Source organism: Vulpes lagopus, chromosome 10 (genome assembly GCF_018345385.1).
Source record: "Vulpes lagopus strain Blue_001 chromosome 10, ASM1834538v1, whole genome shotgun sequence".
Taxonomy (NCBI): Eukaryota; Metazoa; Chordata; class Mammalia; order Carnivora; family Canidae; genus Vulpes; species Vulpes lagopus.
Window position 1 is genome coordinate 50,917,063 of NC_054833.1, and position 17,588 is coordinate 50,934,650.

The following is a 17,588-nucleotide window of genomic DNA, read 5'->3' on the forward strand; positions in this document are numbered from 1 at the left end:
ATGAGAGACACAGAGAGAGAGGCAGAGACATAGGCAGAGGGAGAAATAGGGTCCCTGCAGGGAGCCCACTGGGGTGACTCTATCCCAGGATGTTAGCCAAAGGCTGATGCTCAATCACTGACCCACCTAGGTGCCCCTTCTTTTTCTTTTTTAAAAAAATATTTATTTATTTGAGAGTGAGTGAGAGCGAGTGCGTGTGGGGAGAGGGACAAGCAGACCCCATGCTCAGTGTGGCACGGGGCTCAGTCTCATGGGGCTCAGTCTCATGACCAGGAGAGCAGCACCCTCCCTAGATGATCACTGTGCCACCTAGTGCATCTTGACAGCACTTCTAGACTCTTTCCGGGGCCCACCTCCAATCCCTGTGGTCACAACTTCAGAGTAGGCCTGTATCTCTGTCACAGGGATCTTGTCACAGCTGCCACCCCTGCCTGTCCCTGCTTGCGGTAGCCAGCTTGATGCCAGGTACCACCAGAGGCTATGGGTAGCTGCCAGCAGGTGGGGACTCACTCCATGCCCAGCTATCAGGTGTTTCCACAATCCTGTACAAATATGTTTACTTCTGTTGATGGTGGGTAACTTGCCCATGGGTACAAGGCTGCTGAGGCAGAGGCCTGACAGTTTTCTTTAATTCCGTTTTTTAAATAAGATTTTATTTATTTATTTGAGAGAGAAAGAAAGAGAGTAAGGGAGAGGGAGATGGAATCTGAAGCCAACTCCACACTGAGCACAAAGCTCGACACAGGGCTTGATCCCACAACCTTGAGATCAGAACCTGAGCTGAAAACCAGAGTTGGACGCTTGATGGATGGAGCCACCCAGGTGCCCCAGGTTCCTTTGATTCTAAAGACCAGGCCTGCTTTAGTAGTTCAGAAATCCCTCTGCATCCTGTTGGGGCTCCCCTCAGAACCTGCCCCGGGTTCACAGACCAGGGACGCTTGTGGGGTTCCCTGGAGGGTCCTCAGTTGGGAAGTAGGAAGTGGTGGGCTTCTGGGTGGGTCTCTGGCACCCATCAGGTCTGTTGCTCTGCCTGGTTTATGCCAGATGTTTGAAGAAAGGGCTCTGGAGCTAAAAGAGAGCTGCTGGTTACCCGATAGAGCTCGAACTGTGGCTCGAGCTCTTCCCCCTCTTCCTCCCCACTTCTTTACCTTTACAATGATTACATTTCTGGTGATGTTCATTGTGGTAAAATGTATGTAGCATAAAATTTACCATTGTAACCATTTTTAAGGGTACAATTCGGTGACATTAATTACACTCACAGTGTTGCACACCTATGACCACTGCCCATTTCCAGAATTTGCTCGTTATCCCATACAGAAACTCTAACTCCATGTTCGCCTCTCCCCTCAGTCCCTGGGAAGCACTATTTTCCTTTCTTCTTCTATGACTCTGACAATTCTGGATCCCCCATGTAAGTGCAATCATGCAATATTTGTCCTTTTATGAGAGCCAAGCTTCTTGATGTTCACGATGGTGCCCCCTGTCACCGGCCCACCTCCCTTGCCAGGCTCGTCTCCCAGCATGTCCACCTGTCAGAGGGGATGCTGGCGACAGGGGCATGCCTATGATCCCCCACAGACACCTTGGTCTGCACCCTTGCACCTGCAGCTTCCTCCGTGGATGCTCTTCCTGCCCCCTTCTGTGGCTAGCTACTTAAAGACTCTGTAGATGCCCAAGTCAGTCAGGCAGTCTTCTTCTTCCCTCTCCACACACATCTTGACTTAGGTCCCTTCTTCTGTACCTTTCAGACACTGTTCCTCATTCATTACACTTACCATATTGTGACATAAGGTAATCATCACCAGCCTGGGAGAATGCCTTATGGCTGGAGATGGCAGTTCATCTTTGAAATACCTGTACTGCTTACTTTGTGTCTGGCTTTGAACCGAAATGGTAGCAGTTGATTCCTTGGAACAGTAATAACCTGTTTGCAGCAAGATTTTGTAAATTAGGTGTAAGGATGAGGGCTGAAATTAAAGCAGGCTGTTTTTGAAGTCTGAACAGTAGCCACCCTGAATTGCCTCCCAGGTTCGTTACTTGGGTATATCAGTTTTGGTAAGGTTATTAAAAAAGCTACAAAAACTCCCTTATAGTATTATTTATTGAGGATCATCAGAAAAACAAATCCTTTCACAGGTGAATTTTATGGATAACTTAAAACATCCTCCTTCAATCTATTAAAGTTTTTTTAAACCTAATTGAGTGGCAGTATTCATGTAATGGATGACTCACTTCTGTTAACTAATTCATAATTTTGGGTAGTAGTTCTTCAGCATTTTACTGGTTGTTACTGAATAACTTTCTAGGGCATGTTATTATTTGGTAGGTCCATTTGCAACTAATCCTGGAGATTTTGCCCAGAAAAAAATAAAACATTTAAAAGTCTTCATGGTAGGGGCACCTGGGTGGCTCAGTCTGTTGAGTGTCTGACTCTTGATTTCAGCTCAGGTCATGATCTCAGGGTCGTGAGATTGGGCCCTGTGTCGGGCTCTGCACTGAGTGTGGAGTCTGCTTCAGATCCTCTGTCTCCCTCTCTCTCTCTCCGTTTCTCCCCTCACCTGTCTTCTCTCTAAAAAAAAAAAAAAAAAGTCTTCATGGTATATTTAATTTTTTTTTAAGATTTTATTTATTTATTCACGATAGACATAGAGAGAGAGAGAGAGAGAGAGAGAGAGAGAGAGAGGCAGAGATACAGGCAGAGGGAGAAGCAGACTCCATGCCAGGAGCCTAATGTGGGACTCGATCCTGGGACTCCAGGATCGTGCCCTGGGCCAAAGGCAGGCACCAAACCGCTGAGCCACCCAGGGATCCCCTCGTGGTATATTTAAAACAAATATATGCAACTACTTGCCTTTAAGTAAAGTGCATTCAACATAACACCTTTTCTTCTTGATTCAGGATCATCATTATGAAGTTTAATTATTCTGCTGAGTGGCAGTAATAGTAATATGCTGCTCAGGAGCCACTGAAGTGAATTATTTGTCATGTTTTTTCCTGCCTTTTTTCTCACAGTTGTCACATGTGATTTTTTCTGTGTTATTGAACATATCTCCAGAAGCCTGCATTCTTTCTAAATGATGGCTTCCAACTTGCTAACATCGTAGAAACTGGATAACCCAATCTCTCAGAATTGCTTGTAGTGAAAGTATAAATAGGCCCTGAATAAAGATTTAGATAATTTTCATTTTAATAAATTTAATAAAAACTTTTAGTCCACAGATTTAGGGACTTTTTTTTGTGTTAATTAAAGTCATCAGATTAAGTGATCACAGGAACTTGGCTATTTATGTTAATGATGTAGAGAGAGAGAATCTATGAAAAATCACAGTTAGGTCCCAAACTTCTTTCTAGTAATTCCGAAGCAGGAGTATTTAAGGAACATACTGACTTGGGTCTTCAACAAATCCTTCCTGAGAGTCTGAGGCTAGTATTGTGTGAGAGTTACATCTTGCCAGAGTAGTATTGGGATGAGCCTGCTCAGGCGGATTTAGAAGAGAGGCGCCTGGCTGGCTCAGTCACTGGAGCATGTGACTCTTGATCTCAGGGTTGTGGGTTCAAGCCCTATGTTGCATGAAGAGATTACTGAAAAAAATAAAATCTTTTAAAAAAATTGTATTTATTTATTCATGAGAGACACACAGAAAGAAGCAGAGACACAGGCAGAGGGAGAAGCAGACTCCCCACGGGGAGCCTGATGCAGGACTTCATCCCAGGGCCCTGGGATCACACCCTGAGCCAAAGGCAGACACTCAACCACTGAACCACCCTGGTGCCCCCAAAATAAAATCTTAAAGCAAAAGAGTATAGAAGAGCCATTTCTTAAACTTTTCACAGTGGTATCAAGCCAAAGATAAAAACAATAATTAATAAAGTCCTTGTTGAGTAAAGCTTAGTTGATACACTTAGAACAACCTCATTATTCCAGGGCTTCAGGGTGGGCTAATTCAGTGTCATCCTACAATAATTTTCTTCTCCGAGCATTATGATGCTGTCATTGCCAGCCCCACTGGACACGTGGAAGCTGAGACACAGAGTGGTCAAGTGTTTTCCCTAACAGTCACACAGTCACACAGTTACACAGTAGTAAGGAATGCAGTGAGGTTTTGCCTCCTCCCCTGCAAGGCAGTCTGGCCCTAGAGCCCATACTCCTAACCACTGTACTACCCTACCTCTTGCGAGTTAGGCAGCAAACTGGAAAAAAAAAGGCCTTGAACAATTAACGCTGTGTCCCCTTCCCTCATTGTCCCTCCACACCCTCCCCAGGCTCTTTGCTATTTGTGTCTCCAGGTGTTCCAGAAAGTATATAACATCACAGGATATAAAATATAATGTGTCTTCCTGGATCATCATTTATTTTCTATTTTTTTATTTTTAATTTTTTTATTTATTCATGATAGACATAGAGAGAGAGAGGCAGAGACACAGGCATAGGGGGAGAAGCAGTCTACATGCAGGGAGCCCGACGCGGGACTTGATCCCGGGACTCCAGGATCGCGCCTTGGGCCAAAGGCAGGCGCTAAACCTCTGAGCCACCCAGGGATCCCCTATTTTTTATTTTTTTACATAAGCTCTGCCCCCAGTGTGGGGCTTGAACTCATGACTCTGAGATCAAGAATCGAGTGCTCCACTGGCTGAGCCAGCTGAGTGCCCCTGATTTAATTTATTTTTTAGGCTCCAGTTGCATGGAAGTGGAGTAATAATCCCTGGCTCATAACATTCAGTTGGCCCATGAATGGCTAAATAACTTTTTTTATGCAGTAAGTTCCACAAACCCATCACCACCCTAGAACTAGAATCATGATGGTAACTCCCTTTTTTTTTTTTTTTTTAAGATTTTATTTATTTATTCATGAGAATACACAGAGAGGAGAGAGAGAGAGGCAGAGACACAGGCAGAGGGAGAAGCAGGCTCCATGCCGGGAGCCCGATGTGGGACTCGATCCCGGGTCTCCAGGATCACACCCTGAGCTGTAGGCGGCACTAAAACTGCTGAGCCACCGGGGCTACCCATGATGGTAATTTCCATATACCCAGTCATGCCCTCTACCCACATTCCTCCCCAACCAGAGATAATTACCATCCTGAATATACCTCTCCCCATTCCCTTGCTCTCATTCTTTTGGGTACGATTTTGTGCCTCTGTTTATTTCTAAAAAGTATGCTTTTATTTATTTTTTACTTTATTAAAAGGATATCATACTATAGATAATCTGTTGTGATTTATTTCCCCTTCTATATCACACTGCCAAGATTCATCCGTGCTGTTGCCTAATGCTGCAAGAACCCTCACTGTGACTCTACAATATTCTTTCCTGTGCATATACCATAGTTTATTAAATCACTTAATGGACATTTGGTTTTTTTCCAGGTTTTTTCCTATAGCGAAGAGGATTTCCAGGAACATTCTTCTACAGGTCTCCTATTGATCACATATAAGCACTTTTTTTTTTTTTTTAAGAGAGAGAGAGTGAGATCATGTTTGCATGAGCAGAGGGAAAGGGAGAGAATGTTAAGTAGGTGCTGCACTCAGAGCAGAGCTCAGATCTCACAACCCTGAGACCACCACCCCAGCCAAAATCAAGGGTCAGATGCTCAACCAACTGAGCCTTTCAGGCACCCCAGCACTACTTTTACACACACGCAGGTGTATATAGAGCGTGTGGGAGGGGGCCAACTAGGTGGTAGAGTATGTGACTTTTCAACTTCACAGAATGCCAAACTGGTTTCCCAAAGTGGTTGTGCCAGTTTACACTACCAGCTGAGTATGAAAACAAACATCTGAACACTTGGTATTATTAGACATAAAGTTTTGACAGTGGAATGAATGTAAGATGTATCTCTCATCTGCATATCCCTGATCACCAGTGCAGGTGGGCCTCTGTTCACTGGCCTTCCACGTTTCCACTTCTGAGAGATACCCGTACTACCTGTGAAAGAATCACATTTTGCACATTATTTCTATACTAAATGGTTTGCCCTATACACAGTGCAATTTACATGGATTTTTAAGGATCACCCTTGAAAGTTGATGAAGCTTGGGGCTGGCACCAGCTTCCCGTGGAAAATGGTAATTTGCTTCTCTTTGCCTAATAGGGGCGTTCCGTTGAAAAGTTTGGGAGTTGGCTGGGTTAAATCAGATGCCGGGAAGCTGACTAAAGGAGGGGAGTGAGTTTTTCTGGTGTGAGCCCTTGTGGAGTATTGAAAAGCTCACAGGAAATCTACCTTCCGCCTCCACCTCCAGTTCCCTCCAGGCCGAGTGCCAGGAAGTTTCTAGATCAGGCTCAAACTGCTCTTTTCTGGTGCCTGGTTGGTGTTTGGTGAGTGTGTTAATTAGAAATCCAGCTCACTGCTGGTGTAGGTAAAACAGAGGATTTATGACTTTACAGAGTTTGAGGAGGTTCAAGTGCCAAACCGCAGAGGGCAGGGACACAGCTGGAGCCCGGAACCCAGCCGCACCGGGATTCTGCGTCTGTGTTTGGACTGGCTTTGGATTTCCTTCTTTTAACTGCTCACTGGTTGATTGTCTTCACCCCAGGATCCCATTTGACAGTTTAAACCAGACACAGAAACAAGCAATTTTGTTTTGATAATCCACAGGACGGCTCATTTAGATTTTACAACAGTTTAAAAAATAGTCCTTCCAAACTTCTGATTGAGCCTCAGAGGGCAGGCGGTAGTAGAAATTTAAAGTTTCGTGGGCTGGGCTGTGGCTTCTTGACTGCCTCCTGAGAACAGGGTTAGTCTGTTTTCTTCTGTGCTTGTGCCAGACCAGGGCGGGTGGAGAGAGGGTGGTGTGTCTGTCATAAACCCTCATCATCCAGACTCTTGAAACAGCATGCACTTGTTACCCTGTAGCGATCCCATCCTTCAGAATCTACCCTTCCTCCATCCCCAACCCTCCTTGCCCACTGGCCTGGAGCTCCTGTTCCTGGCCTCTGTGTGTTCACATGGGTGCCCCTCGGAGAATTCTCACAGAAGTGTCCAGGGATTGGGAGGGTCCTGCAGGGAAGAGGCCAGTCCTCCACATACTGATCACAGTTTATGCTGCCCCCTCCCCACATCTAGGCTGTAGGGCTTGTGGTCCTCACATATCCAGAGAGAATAGGTGATTTGTCCATTCATTTCATGTTTTCTCATTTCAACCAATCACAAATCAGAGGATGGAGGGAGGCTATCACATATAAATATTATGTTCTCTCATTTTCATTAAAACATCCCTTAGTAAAATAATTGTTGAACATATATAATCAAATGGGCCATGCTAATCAATACACACTGTTGGAGATGCAGGATAATTTGTTTCTCTTGATCTCCTTGCATAGTTCATAATCTTCAATATTATGATTTATTTTTGTTATCAGGGGGGCAGGCAGTATGTAGAAGGGGGAAAACAGAGACAATGATTTTTTGATTTAAAAAAAATTATTCATGAGAGACACACACAGAGAGGCAGAGACATAGGCAGAGGGAGAAGCAGACGCCCTGTGGGGAGCCCGATGCGGGACTCGATCCCAGGACCCCGGGATCATGACCTGAGCCAAAGGCAGATGTTCACCTGCTGAGCCACCCAGGTGCCCCTGATTTTTCGACCTTAGGCAAGTTGGTCACCGGTGCAATTGTACACATTCCTATCCCATGAGAGGTTTCATGAGTTTTAAATGGAGTAACTTAGGTAAGCACTTAGCATGGCACCTGCCATGTCGTTATTTTTATTAAGCCACCTCACTTTTATTAGGCTGAGAAAGGCTTTTGAGTCCCTAATAGATACCAGTAGTACACTTCCAGTGGGACAGTGATGATGAGCTGCACTGCTTGGTTTGCCCTCCAGGTTCTACCAGATGCTAGCTGTGTGATATTGGGCACGTTGTGTGACATCTCTGTGCCTCAGTTTCTTTATAAATAGCAATAACAGTAGCACCTGCCTCTTAGGATTGTTGGGAGGATGGAATTAATTAGAACTGTGAAATCCTGAAATTGTTGAGCCTGTGTCTGGTACATAGAGTGAACTCAAGTGTGTTAGATACTGTTTTCACTGTTAATAGTAACAATTTTAACAACAATGATGGTAATTACAATAGTAACCCTAACAAGGGTAACCACAACCATAATAATAACAATATTAGATACTGTGTAGATATGTATATGGGGGAAGCACAAAAGTATCCATGGCATAGTTTCTGCATGTATAATCTAGTAAAGCAAATGCAACATAACACACTACAGGCAGGTTGTAGAAAATGGTTCCAATGCTGTAGGAACTGAGAGGTCATCATTCTGGAAATGAGCACCTTTCTAATTTTCTTCCCACAATTATTCTTTTAGCGAAGGGGAATGGAAAAAACCCAGACTTTTGAGCTTAATTTGGATTTTGATCTAGCGCTCTTATTTACCTTATGAACCTTATTGTAAGACTTGAATTTCAGCAAGATGATACCTACATTTTAGGGTTGTATGAAAATCCGGTAAGTTCATGTACATAAGAGGTTAGTACGGTGGCTGTCACTAGTCTCCCTTCCATTTATGGCAGAGGGGGTGAGTATTAATTTGTTTCCTCTGTATTCTTGACTATCTAAGGGTCATTCAGGACAGAACATTTAAGAAGAGGTCACTGAATTTATAATTTTTACTTTCGTTTGCATAAAACTAGTTTGATGGCATGGTTCCCTTTTCTCCTTGGCAAATGGTGAAAGTGTTTAAGTGTAGGATGGCTCTTTTTTTTTTTTTTTTTTTTTTTTTTGTAGGATGGCTCTTGATCAGCATTGTCTGCAGTTAATTTGAGACCTGTCTTGTTACTAAGGAAATTCATTGAGATGAATATAAATAGTTCTAACATCACGATTCGAGTGTCGTTTTAAGGTATCACACCCGTTGTTGACCTAGTATTACTTTTTTATTACTGTTAAAATAACACCACAAATGTAGTGGCTTAAAACAACACGAGTTTATTACCTGACCAGTTCTGTAGGAGGGAAATGGGACACAGATGAATCCAGGCTAAAATCAAGGCATTTGACAAGGTTGTGTTCTTTCCTGGGAGGTGTGGGGGAGGGTGGATTTCCTCGCTCTCCTGTTGGGAGGCCGCCTGGCTTCCTGGTCTCCTGGGGTCCCCCTCTGTCCCCCTCTGTCTGCAAAGCCAGCATCGCTGCCTCTCTTGCTGACTCTCCTCTGACTACAGCTGGGAAAGGTTCTCCCTTTCAAGAAATCGTGTGATTAGATGTGGCCTCCCTGAATAAATCCAGGATAATCTCCGCATCTCAAGGTATTTATTTACCGGTGATCCCATCAGCATAGGCCCTCTTGCCATGGAAAAAGGAAAAAAACTGTTTTCCTGTACTCAGCACTTTACTTCTGACCACAAATTTATGTGGATTTTTCTTACAGCGCCATTTCTCCATACAAACTTGAGTGTCTTATGATTTAGTTATGACACTGCCTGGAGTTAGCAAAAACCCCATAGGCTAAAGGCCCAGTCCCCCAAGATTGCCCTCCTCCGGCTCCCCACCCCCTATTGTAGACACCAGTCATGTTTCCCAGGTTGACACCTTGTACTTCTGATTGTCTGACTACACAGCAGAGGTTCCCATGGCCTCTGCCTTGGGCTCAGTAATTTGCTAGAGCGGCTCCTAGAACTCAGGGAAACAGTTTATTAAATTACCAGTTTATTGTGAAAAGATAAAACTCAGAAACAGCTGGATAGGAGAGACACATAGGGCAAGGTATGGGGGAAGGTAAAGGGCGTGTAGCTTCACCGCCTCACCCCCCTCATCCTCACCTCAGCACATCAGGGTGTTCATGGGACCTGGAAAGCCTCTGAGTCCTTTAGTTAGGGGTTTTTTGTTTTTTTTTTTTTTAAAGATTTATGTATTTATTTTAGAGCAAGAGTGCAGGGTGGGGAGATGGCAGAAGGAGGGAGAGAATCCTCAAGCAGACTCCTGGCTGAGCTCTGAGCGGGGAGCCCAAAGTCGGGCTCTGCGTGGGGCTCAGTCCCAGGATCCTGAGATCATGACCTGAGCTGAAATCAGGAGCCAGATGCTTAACATACTGAGCCCTCAAGCGCCCTTTTCCATTAGGAGTTCTAGGGAAGGCTTCACTATGTAGGCACAGGTGATGAATGAAATCTTTGGTCATTGGGGATTGGCTCTACCTCCAGCGCCTGTCTGCTCCCTGGGGTGGGGCTGAAAGTCACACCCCCATTAACTCCTGTTGGTTCGGGTGGCAACCGGCTCCCCTCCTTTAGGGGCTTTCCAAAAGTCACCTCATTATCATAAACTTGGTGTCATTGAATGTCGCTTGCTATGAATGACTGAAGATGACCCTTTCTCATCACCTTTAGAAGCTCTGGGGGAGGGGCATGATTAAAATGTATTTTTTTTAAGGTTTTATTTATTTATTCATGAGAGACATGGGGAGAGGGAGGCAGAGACACAGGCAGAGGGAGAAGCAGCCTCCCCCCCACCCCCATCGGGGAGCCTGTTCCGGGACCCTGGGATCATGACCTGAGTGGAAGGCAGATGCTCCACCACTGGACCCCCCAGGTGCCCCTGTATTTCTTATTATCTCACGGTATGTGAGGTGACCTCTTCACAGGTTCCTGGGGCCTAGTGTGTGGGCATTTTTGAGGAGCCATTATTCTGTCTACTACATTTGGTGGTAGAATCTAAACATGGCTCCAATAAGAAAATAGAGCACAAAGACCAGACGCTGGAAAAAGGTAAACAAACAATAATTCATAAAAATGTCAAGGAATTGTTTTCTCAGCTCATCTAACCCACACTCTTTGAAATAATCAACCAAGATTTGCTAGACTCTCTTGAAGCTGCAGGATACATTTGAAAGAGATGAAGTGGCTGCTCCTCTGGATGAGCTACCTCTACGGGCTCTAGTCATGGAGGGTAATAGGCAATACGGACCTTTCTGCTGGGCAGCAGTTCCTGTTCTCTTTCTCTTGACCTGAACAACTTGTCTTCATTGACCAAGTCTCAGATGAAGAATCCCTTGATGAGGAAAGCCTCCCACGGAATCTGAGATTAGGTTACATCCCATTCAGACAATTTTGAGAACGCACATGGACCTAGATGTAGGTACAATGCTAAATGAAGTGAGTCATCTTGTTCCTTCAGTGTTTTTCTTCCCTGCTGAATTATGAATTCCATGAGGGCAGGGCCTGTTATTTCTTTGTACTCTGGAGTCTGGCGGGGTCAAGAACCGACAGGGTAGTAAAAAAATATTGGCTGAATTGAACTGGATGCCATTAAGAAGATGGTAATAAAAAGGTCACTGTGGCCTGGTGAAGTTGCTGCCAGGTTGGACTGTTTCCACCAAGCAGACGAGGAGAATTCTCACACATTCTGGTCTCTAGTGGGAGTCTGGGAGTGGTGTACTAGTGCAAGGGCTACACCCTGTCTCCAAAAAGGCACAGATATAAACTTGATTTGATCGTCCCTGAGACAGATCAGCTAGGTGTGCCATGTCCAGGCCATAGGTGTGGTTACCTTCAAATACTTCAGCTGGCTGTTCTCTCTGCGCACTTCTGTCTTTGTTCAGGGTTGTGTGTGTACAATTCAGTAGCCAATCAAGGCAGTGCATGCTGGCCCCTTCAACTAGTGCTCACTTGATTGTCTGCCAAACTATTTTTCCAGAAGATTTGATATTGCTAGCTTTGCCTTATTGGCTGTGGGATGATGTGATGATTAAAGTGGACACATTGCAGAAGGTTGTGTATTTTAGTAGTGTGGGTAGTATTAAATCGGTTGGAGTGTGTTAGGATATATTTGCCCATAAAATTCCAAGTAAAATATAAAATAGTTATAATATTATGGTAACTGATTTTATTCTATGATAACCGAACCTGCAGTTATCGTGGACTATATTATAAAATATGTGGGAAAATATAATATTGAAGTCATATTCAGTGATCTGGATAAAAGGCCAGGCATTTAAAAAAGCGCTCAAATCATCTGATCTGTACTTTTGCAGCTTTATCCATTTTCATCAAATATTGCTTAGAGAGAGAAAAAAAGCTATAGATCATCTGTTTTGAAGTTATTTTATTTTTTTAGATTTATTTACTTATTTGAGAGAAAAGAGGAGCGTGTGTGTGAGTGAGCCAGGGAATGGCGGGGAAGGTCAGAAGGAGAGGGAGAGAGAATCCTAAGCTGACTTTCCGCTGACCATAGAGCCCCATAGTGGGCTCAATTCCAGGACCCTGAGATCATGACCTGAGCTGAAACCAAGAGTCAGACACTTAACCAGCTTCATCATCTGGGCACCCCTGAAGTTATTTAATCATGTAGGAAGGAACATAGTAGGCTAGCAAATGCTGGGGGTTTCTATTTTGCACCTGATTTTGCCACTGTTGAACAACATTAGTTAGGTGACCCATTTAACCCCTCTGAGCTTCACTTTCTTCATCTGTAGTTCAGTGGCACTGTCCCGTGGGTCAAAAATTAAAAACGAGAGGGTACAGAAAAGTTTTTGTAAATGACAAGGCACTGTAGAAAACAGGTATTCTGATGGGGTCTATTAGCATGAGTGTAATAAATAATACTTGATTCTGATGGATACCACATTGGCAAATCCAGGGAGCTTTAAGTCAGCAGTTTGGAAACCTCAAATTGTCAACAAAGAATCACAGGTCATAGAAGACTGGGGGAGAAATGAAAAAGAGAAGGTGAGCTCTGAATCCAAATTAGCACAAGGATTCAAAATGAGTCAAGAAGGCTTCTGAAGTCATTCTTCGTGCTGGCTTCGGTCTCTTTGCTTTCTTAGTTCTTTTTTTTTTTTTTTTTTTAAGATTTATTTATTTATTCATGAGAGACACACAGAGAGAGGCAGAGACATAGGCAAAGGGAGAAGCAGGCTCCTTGCAGGAAGCCTGATGTGGGACTCGATCCTAGGACTCCAGGATCATGACCTGAGCCAAAGGCAGACACTCACCGCTGAGCCACCCAAGAGTCCCATCTTGGTTCTTTTAAGAAAGAACACAGATTGGAAAAAAATAGATTTCTCCTTGCTAGAAAATTTGATATGTACAAATGGAGAAAGAAGAAAACAACCAAAAAATGTCCTATAATCCCACCTAAAGACTCTGTTAATTTTAAGGTTCCATCAGGCAATTTAACTCATCCATCACTGTAGTCATTGACTTCTTACCTCTTCCACTAGCACCCTTAGGTTGTAGACCCTCTGGTGTTCCCAGAGTCAGAATGGAAACAGTTCCCAGGCCCCTGTGTGGCTCAGTTGGTTGAGCGTCCAACTCTTGATTTAGGCTCAACTCTTGATTTAGGCTCATGTCATGATCTCAGGGTCATGGGATCAAGCCCCATGTTGGGCTCTGTGCTGGATGAGGAGCCTGCTTGAAATTATCTCTTTCTCACTCACTCTCTCTCAAATAAATAAAATCTTTGTGGGGGCAGGGGAGAAAGAAAGAAACAGTTCCAGGAATGAGCAAGGTTGGGAAGGTCCAGAGGTTGAAGTTCGTACTGGGTGAAAATACACTGAGGTACAATTAAAGTGAATGGGTGCAATTGGGTAGGTTCCTTGCTGGGTTTAGACCCCATATTAAGCTTGCTCTTCTCTCAACTTCTGTTGTATTGTTACAGAATACTGAAAAATGGGTTAGTCCCACTCCACAGCCTCTAGTCTAAGAAGTTCAATAGGACATATTGTGAAGATAAATAGAGGAAACATGTTTTGCAGATTTCAGAAGTGTCCTTTCCATTGTTTTGTATAATAATCTAAATATAGAAAATTTGATGGGTGTTATTTGTGGCACAATTTTTGGAAAAGCTTGCTTCATTACTTAGTTTAAGTACTGGACTGTGGTTTTGGCAAACCTTTATGAGCATGCTTCTAGCATTGTAGATAAGAAAGCTGACATCTGAAGCTCTGGATTCCTGTACGTTGGCGGAATATTCCAGTTTTCTGTGTCTGGGACATCATGGTCAGTTCATTTGAGGAGATCATCAGTCTCTAGATAAAATGATTCTTTCTTTCAAGCTCACATTGATGCCTGAAAATAAATGTGTTAATTTATAATCAGAATTGTTGCTGTTAAATTTGACCGCTGCTCACAGGAAGACCATCCCAATAGAAAAATCTGCATAGGAGATACAGGATCTTCAGTTGTGTGGTGAATGTTAGAACAAAGACAAAGGAAATTACAAGTCTGTCCAAATCACCCCCCACCTTCATGACACCCATACTTCTGCTCTTGGTATCTGCCTTCCAATTATGAGACATGTGATAATAGATCAGGGGACTCTTGCTCTCCCTTGTAGGACGGGAAAAACTGGTAACTTGCCAAATTTCCTTTTTCTGGAATTTATATTGTCCAGCAGAGCAGAACACTGTCACTCCATCCATATCAATATGCAATGCAACTTATTTTACATTTTCATTTTATTTTATTTTTAAGATTTTATTTATTAGAAAGAGAAGGTGTGCTCGCACCCCAAGCAGGGGGAGGGGCAAACAGCGGGAGAAGCAGACCCCCCTGCTGAGCAGGGAGCCAAATTGGGGGTGGACCTCATGACCCTGAGATCATGACCTGAGCCAAAACCAAGAGTCAGACGCTTAACAGACTGAGCCACCCAGGTGCCCCTCATTGTAGTTTTGATTTGCATTTCCTTGATCATGAGTGATGTTGAGCATCTTTTCCTGGGACTGTTGGCCATCTGAATGTCTTCTTTGAAGAAATGACTGTTTATGTCTTCTCATTTTTTAATTGGAGTATTTGATTTTTTTTTGATGTTGAATTGTTTAAATTCTGTATATATTTTGGATACTAACCCTTTATGGGATATATCATTTGCAAATAGCTTCTCCTGTTCAGTAGGTTGCCTTTTAGTTTTGCTTCCTTTGCTGTGCACGGCTTTTTATTTTGATGTAGTTCCAACAGTTTATTTTTGCTTGTGTTTCCCTTGCCTCAGGAGACATATGTAGAAAAATGTTGCTACAACTGATAATAGAGATTACGGTCTGTGCTCTCTTTTAAGGTGTTTATGGTTTCAGGCCTCTCATTTAGGTTTTTAAGCCCTTTGGAGTTTATTTTTGCCTTTCACCCATTTTCAATACTTATCAACTCATCTTGTTTGACCTCTACACTTCCTCCCTCCTGGATTATCTGGAAGTAAATCTCAGGCATCATACAACTTCATGCATAAATATTTCAGTGTTAATCTCTAAGAGAGAAGGACCTAAAAAACATAGTCATAATACCATTTTCCATCTAAAAATTAACAATAATTCCTTAATATCAAATATCTAGTGCGTGTTCAAATTTTCCCAACTACCACATAATTTTTAAAAGTTTCTTCACATCGAGATGCATATAAGGTCCACACGTTTCAGTGGGTTGTTATATTGTTATATTGACATCTTCTGTAGGCTTCCTCTTGCTCTTATTTTCTTGCAGTTTATTCCTGAAGAAACCGTCATGTAGAGTTTACCACATTCAGGGGTTTGCTGATTGTATCCTTCTGGTGGGTTTACAGTATTTCCTTCTCAAAATGTTTTTAAATGCATAGAGTAACATAAATGGGGTATAAATGGGGTTATAATGGCCACCAGTTACATCTGTTTGGGTATTGAACTATTAAAAACACACTGTGATACATGTTGGTGTATATGTTTCTTTTTAAAAAAAAGAACACATTAAATAAGGGATCTCACCGTGGGAGTTTATCTCTCATGATGTGCAGTCCTGATGAATGTAAATGGTATTTTGAATTTCAGCAACAGTTGCCATCTGATAAGAAAATGTTTGTGATTCTTTGGCAGCAAGGTCTTAGGCGCTCATACTACTGCTTTAGTTAGTTGCCGATTTCATAATGGAAGGGAAAATTAAACTTCACTTAAATGTTACTGAAAATCCGAGTATATTTTTTTTCCCATCCAAGTTCATAGTTTCTCCTGAATATTTTCATTGACCCGTCCATGGACCTCATTAAAAACCCTGTGGTCCTTCCCCCACCTTTGGCAAGAATATTTCATAGATATTGTGTACTGCCATCAGGAGATGCATAATGTTTGCTTGTTTCTTTGTTATGCTAGGAGCTATTGAGGTTTGTTGCCTAGATTCATTATGTTATTAGGGGTTGTAAGCTATTCTGTTTCTGTCATTCCATTTTTAATTATTATTCAAGTATTTCTACATAGACAAATTCTGTCATCCACTCATTACCCTGAAGTATCATTTGTATAGGAAGGGGAGGGTAAATGTTTGCTTCTTCCTCTTTATATATCAGTTTTCAAAATAATGGCTTGTTGGTTCCCTAGCATCCTTTAAAATGACCAGTGAGTTTTACTTTTATTTTTTATTTTATTTATTTTTATTTTTATTTTTTAAAAGATTTTATTTATTTATTCATAGAGACACAGAGGGGGTGGGGCAGAGACTCAGGCAGAGGGAGAAACTGGCTCCATGCAGGGAGCCTGATGTGGGACTCAATCCTGGGTCTCCAGGATCACATCCCAGGCTGCAGGCGGCCCTAAACCGCTGTGCCACCGGGGCTGCCCTATTTTTATTTTTTAAATATTTATTTGTTATTTTAGAGAGAGGGAGAGATAGAGAGGGAGGGAGAGAGATTCTCAAGCAGACTGAGTGCATAGCCCAAGGCTGGGCTCGATTCCACGATCTTGAGATCACAACCTGAGTGGAAATCAAGAGTCAGACCCTTAACCCACTCAGGTGCCCCATGAGTTTCGTTTTGTTTTATTTTATTTTATTTTATTATTTTATTTTATTTTATTTTATTTTATTATTTTTTAATTTTAAGCATTGCTTATTAATTTGTGGATTCAAATGTATTTCATGTATTTCAATCCATTGCAGTTGTTGTTCCTGATGTTCAGAATGTCTTTTTGTCATGACTCCACTAGTCTTTTGATCACTTTCTTGCCATCTGGTGTGACAAGGTATTCCAGGCTTATTTTGCACAGTTCTTACTCCAGGTCAAATCAGCCATTCTCCAAGGGGCCTTAGTTCTTTTTAGTGGACAATAATATTTAGTTGCCATATCTAGGCACTAAATGTGTTCATGATTGTTGGTTGGTCATTGTTTCAGACTGGCTTTTCAGTGCACACAGATAGGAATTATCTATTTTTAAGTTATATAAAATGTCCTTTGAGTTAATTCTAATTTTCAGTGGCGTTCAGAATAGTAAGGGGTTTTATTTTTTAAAAGATTTTATTTATTTATTCATGAGAGACAGAGAGAGAGAGATTGAGAGAGAGAGAGAGGCAGAGACATAGGCAAAGGGAGAAGCAGGCTCCATGCAAGGAGCCTGATGCAGGACTTGATCCCAGGTCTCCAGGACCACACCCTGGGCTGAAGGCGGTGCTAAACCACTGAGCCACCTGGGCTGCCCTGCCCGGGTTTTAACTTACCCTGTTCAATCTTACGTCTTCATCTCCTTTTACCTATGCTATAAATCAATATGTTAGTATAATTTCTGCTTTATTCTATGGAATATATATACAGTCCCAAAATAATATCAGCACCTTGGTGGCTCAGTTGGTTAAGTGTCCAGCTCTTGATTTCGGCTTAGGTTGTGATCTCAGGGTTGTGAGGTTGAACCCTGCA

General features: G+C 42.7%; 1 protein-coding gene across 4 annotated transcripts in view; it reads left to right on the forward strand.

The window, feature by feature from the left end:
* The window catches only part of SLC35F2 (solute carrier family 35 member F2), a 48,993-nt gene that overhangs the window by 5,795 nt on the left and 25,610 nt on the right, over positions 1 to 17,588 (forward strand). The gene's annotated exons all lie outside the window — the stretch shown is intronic.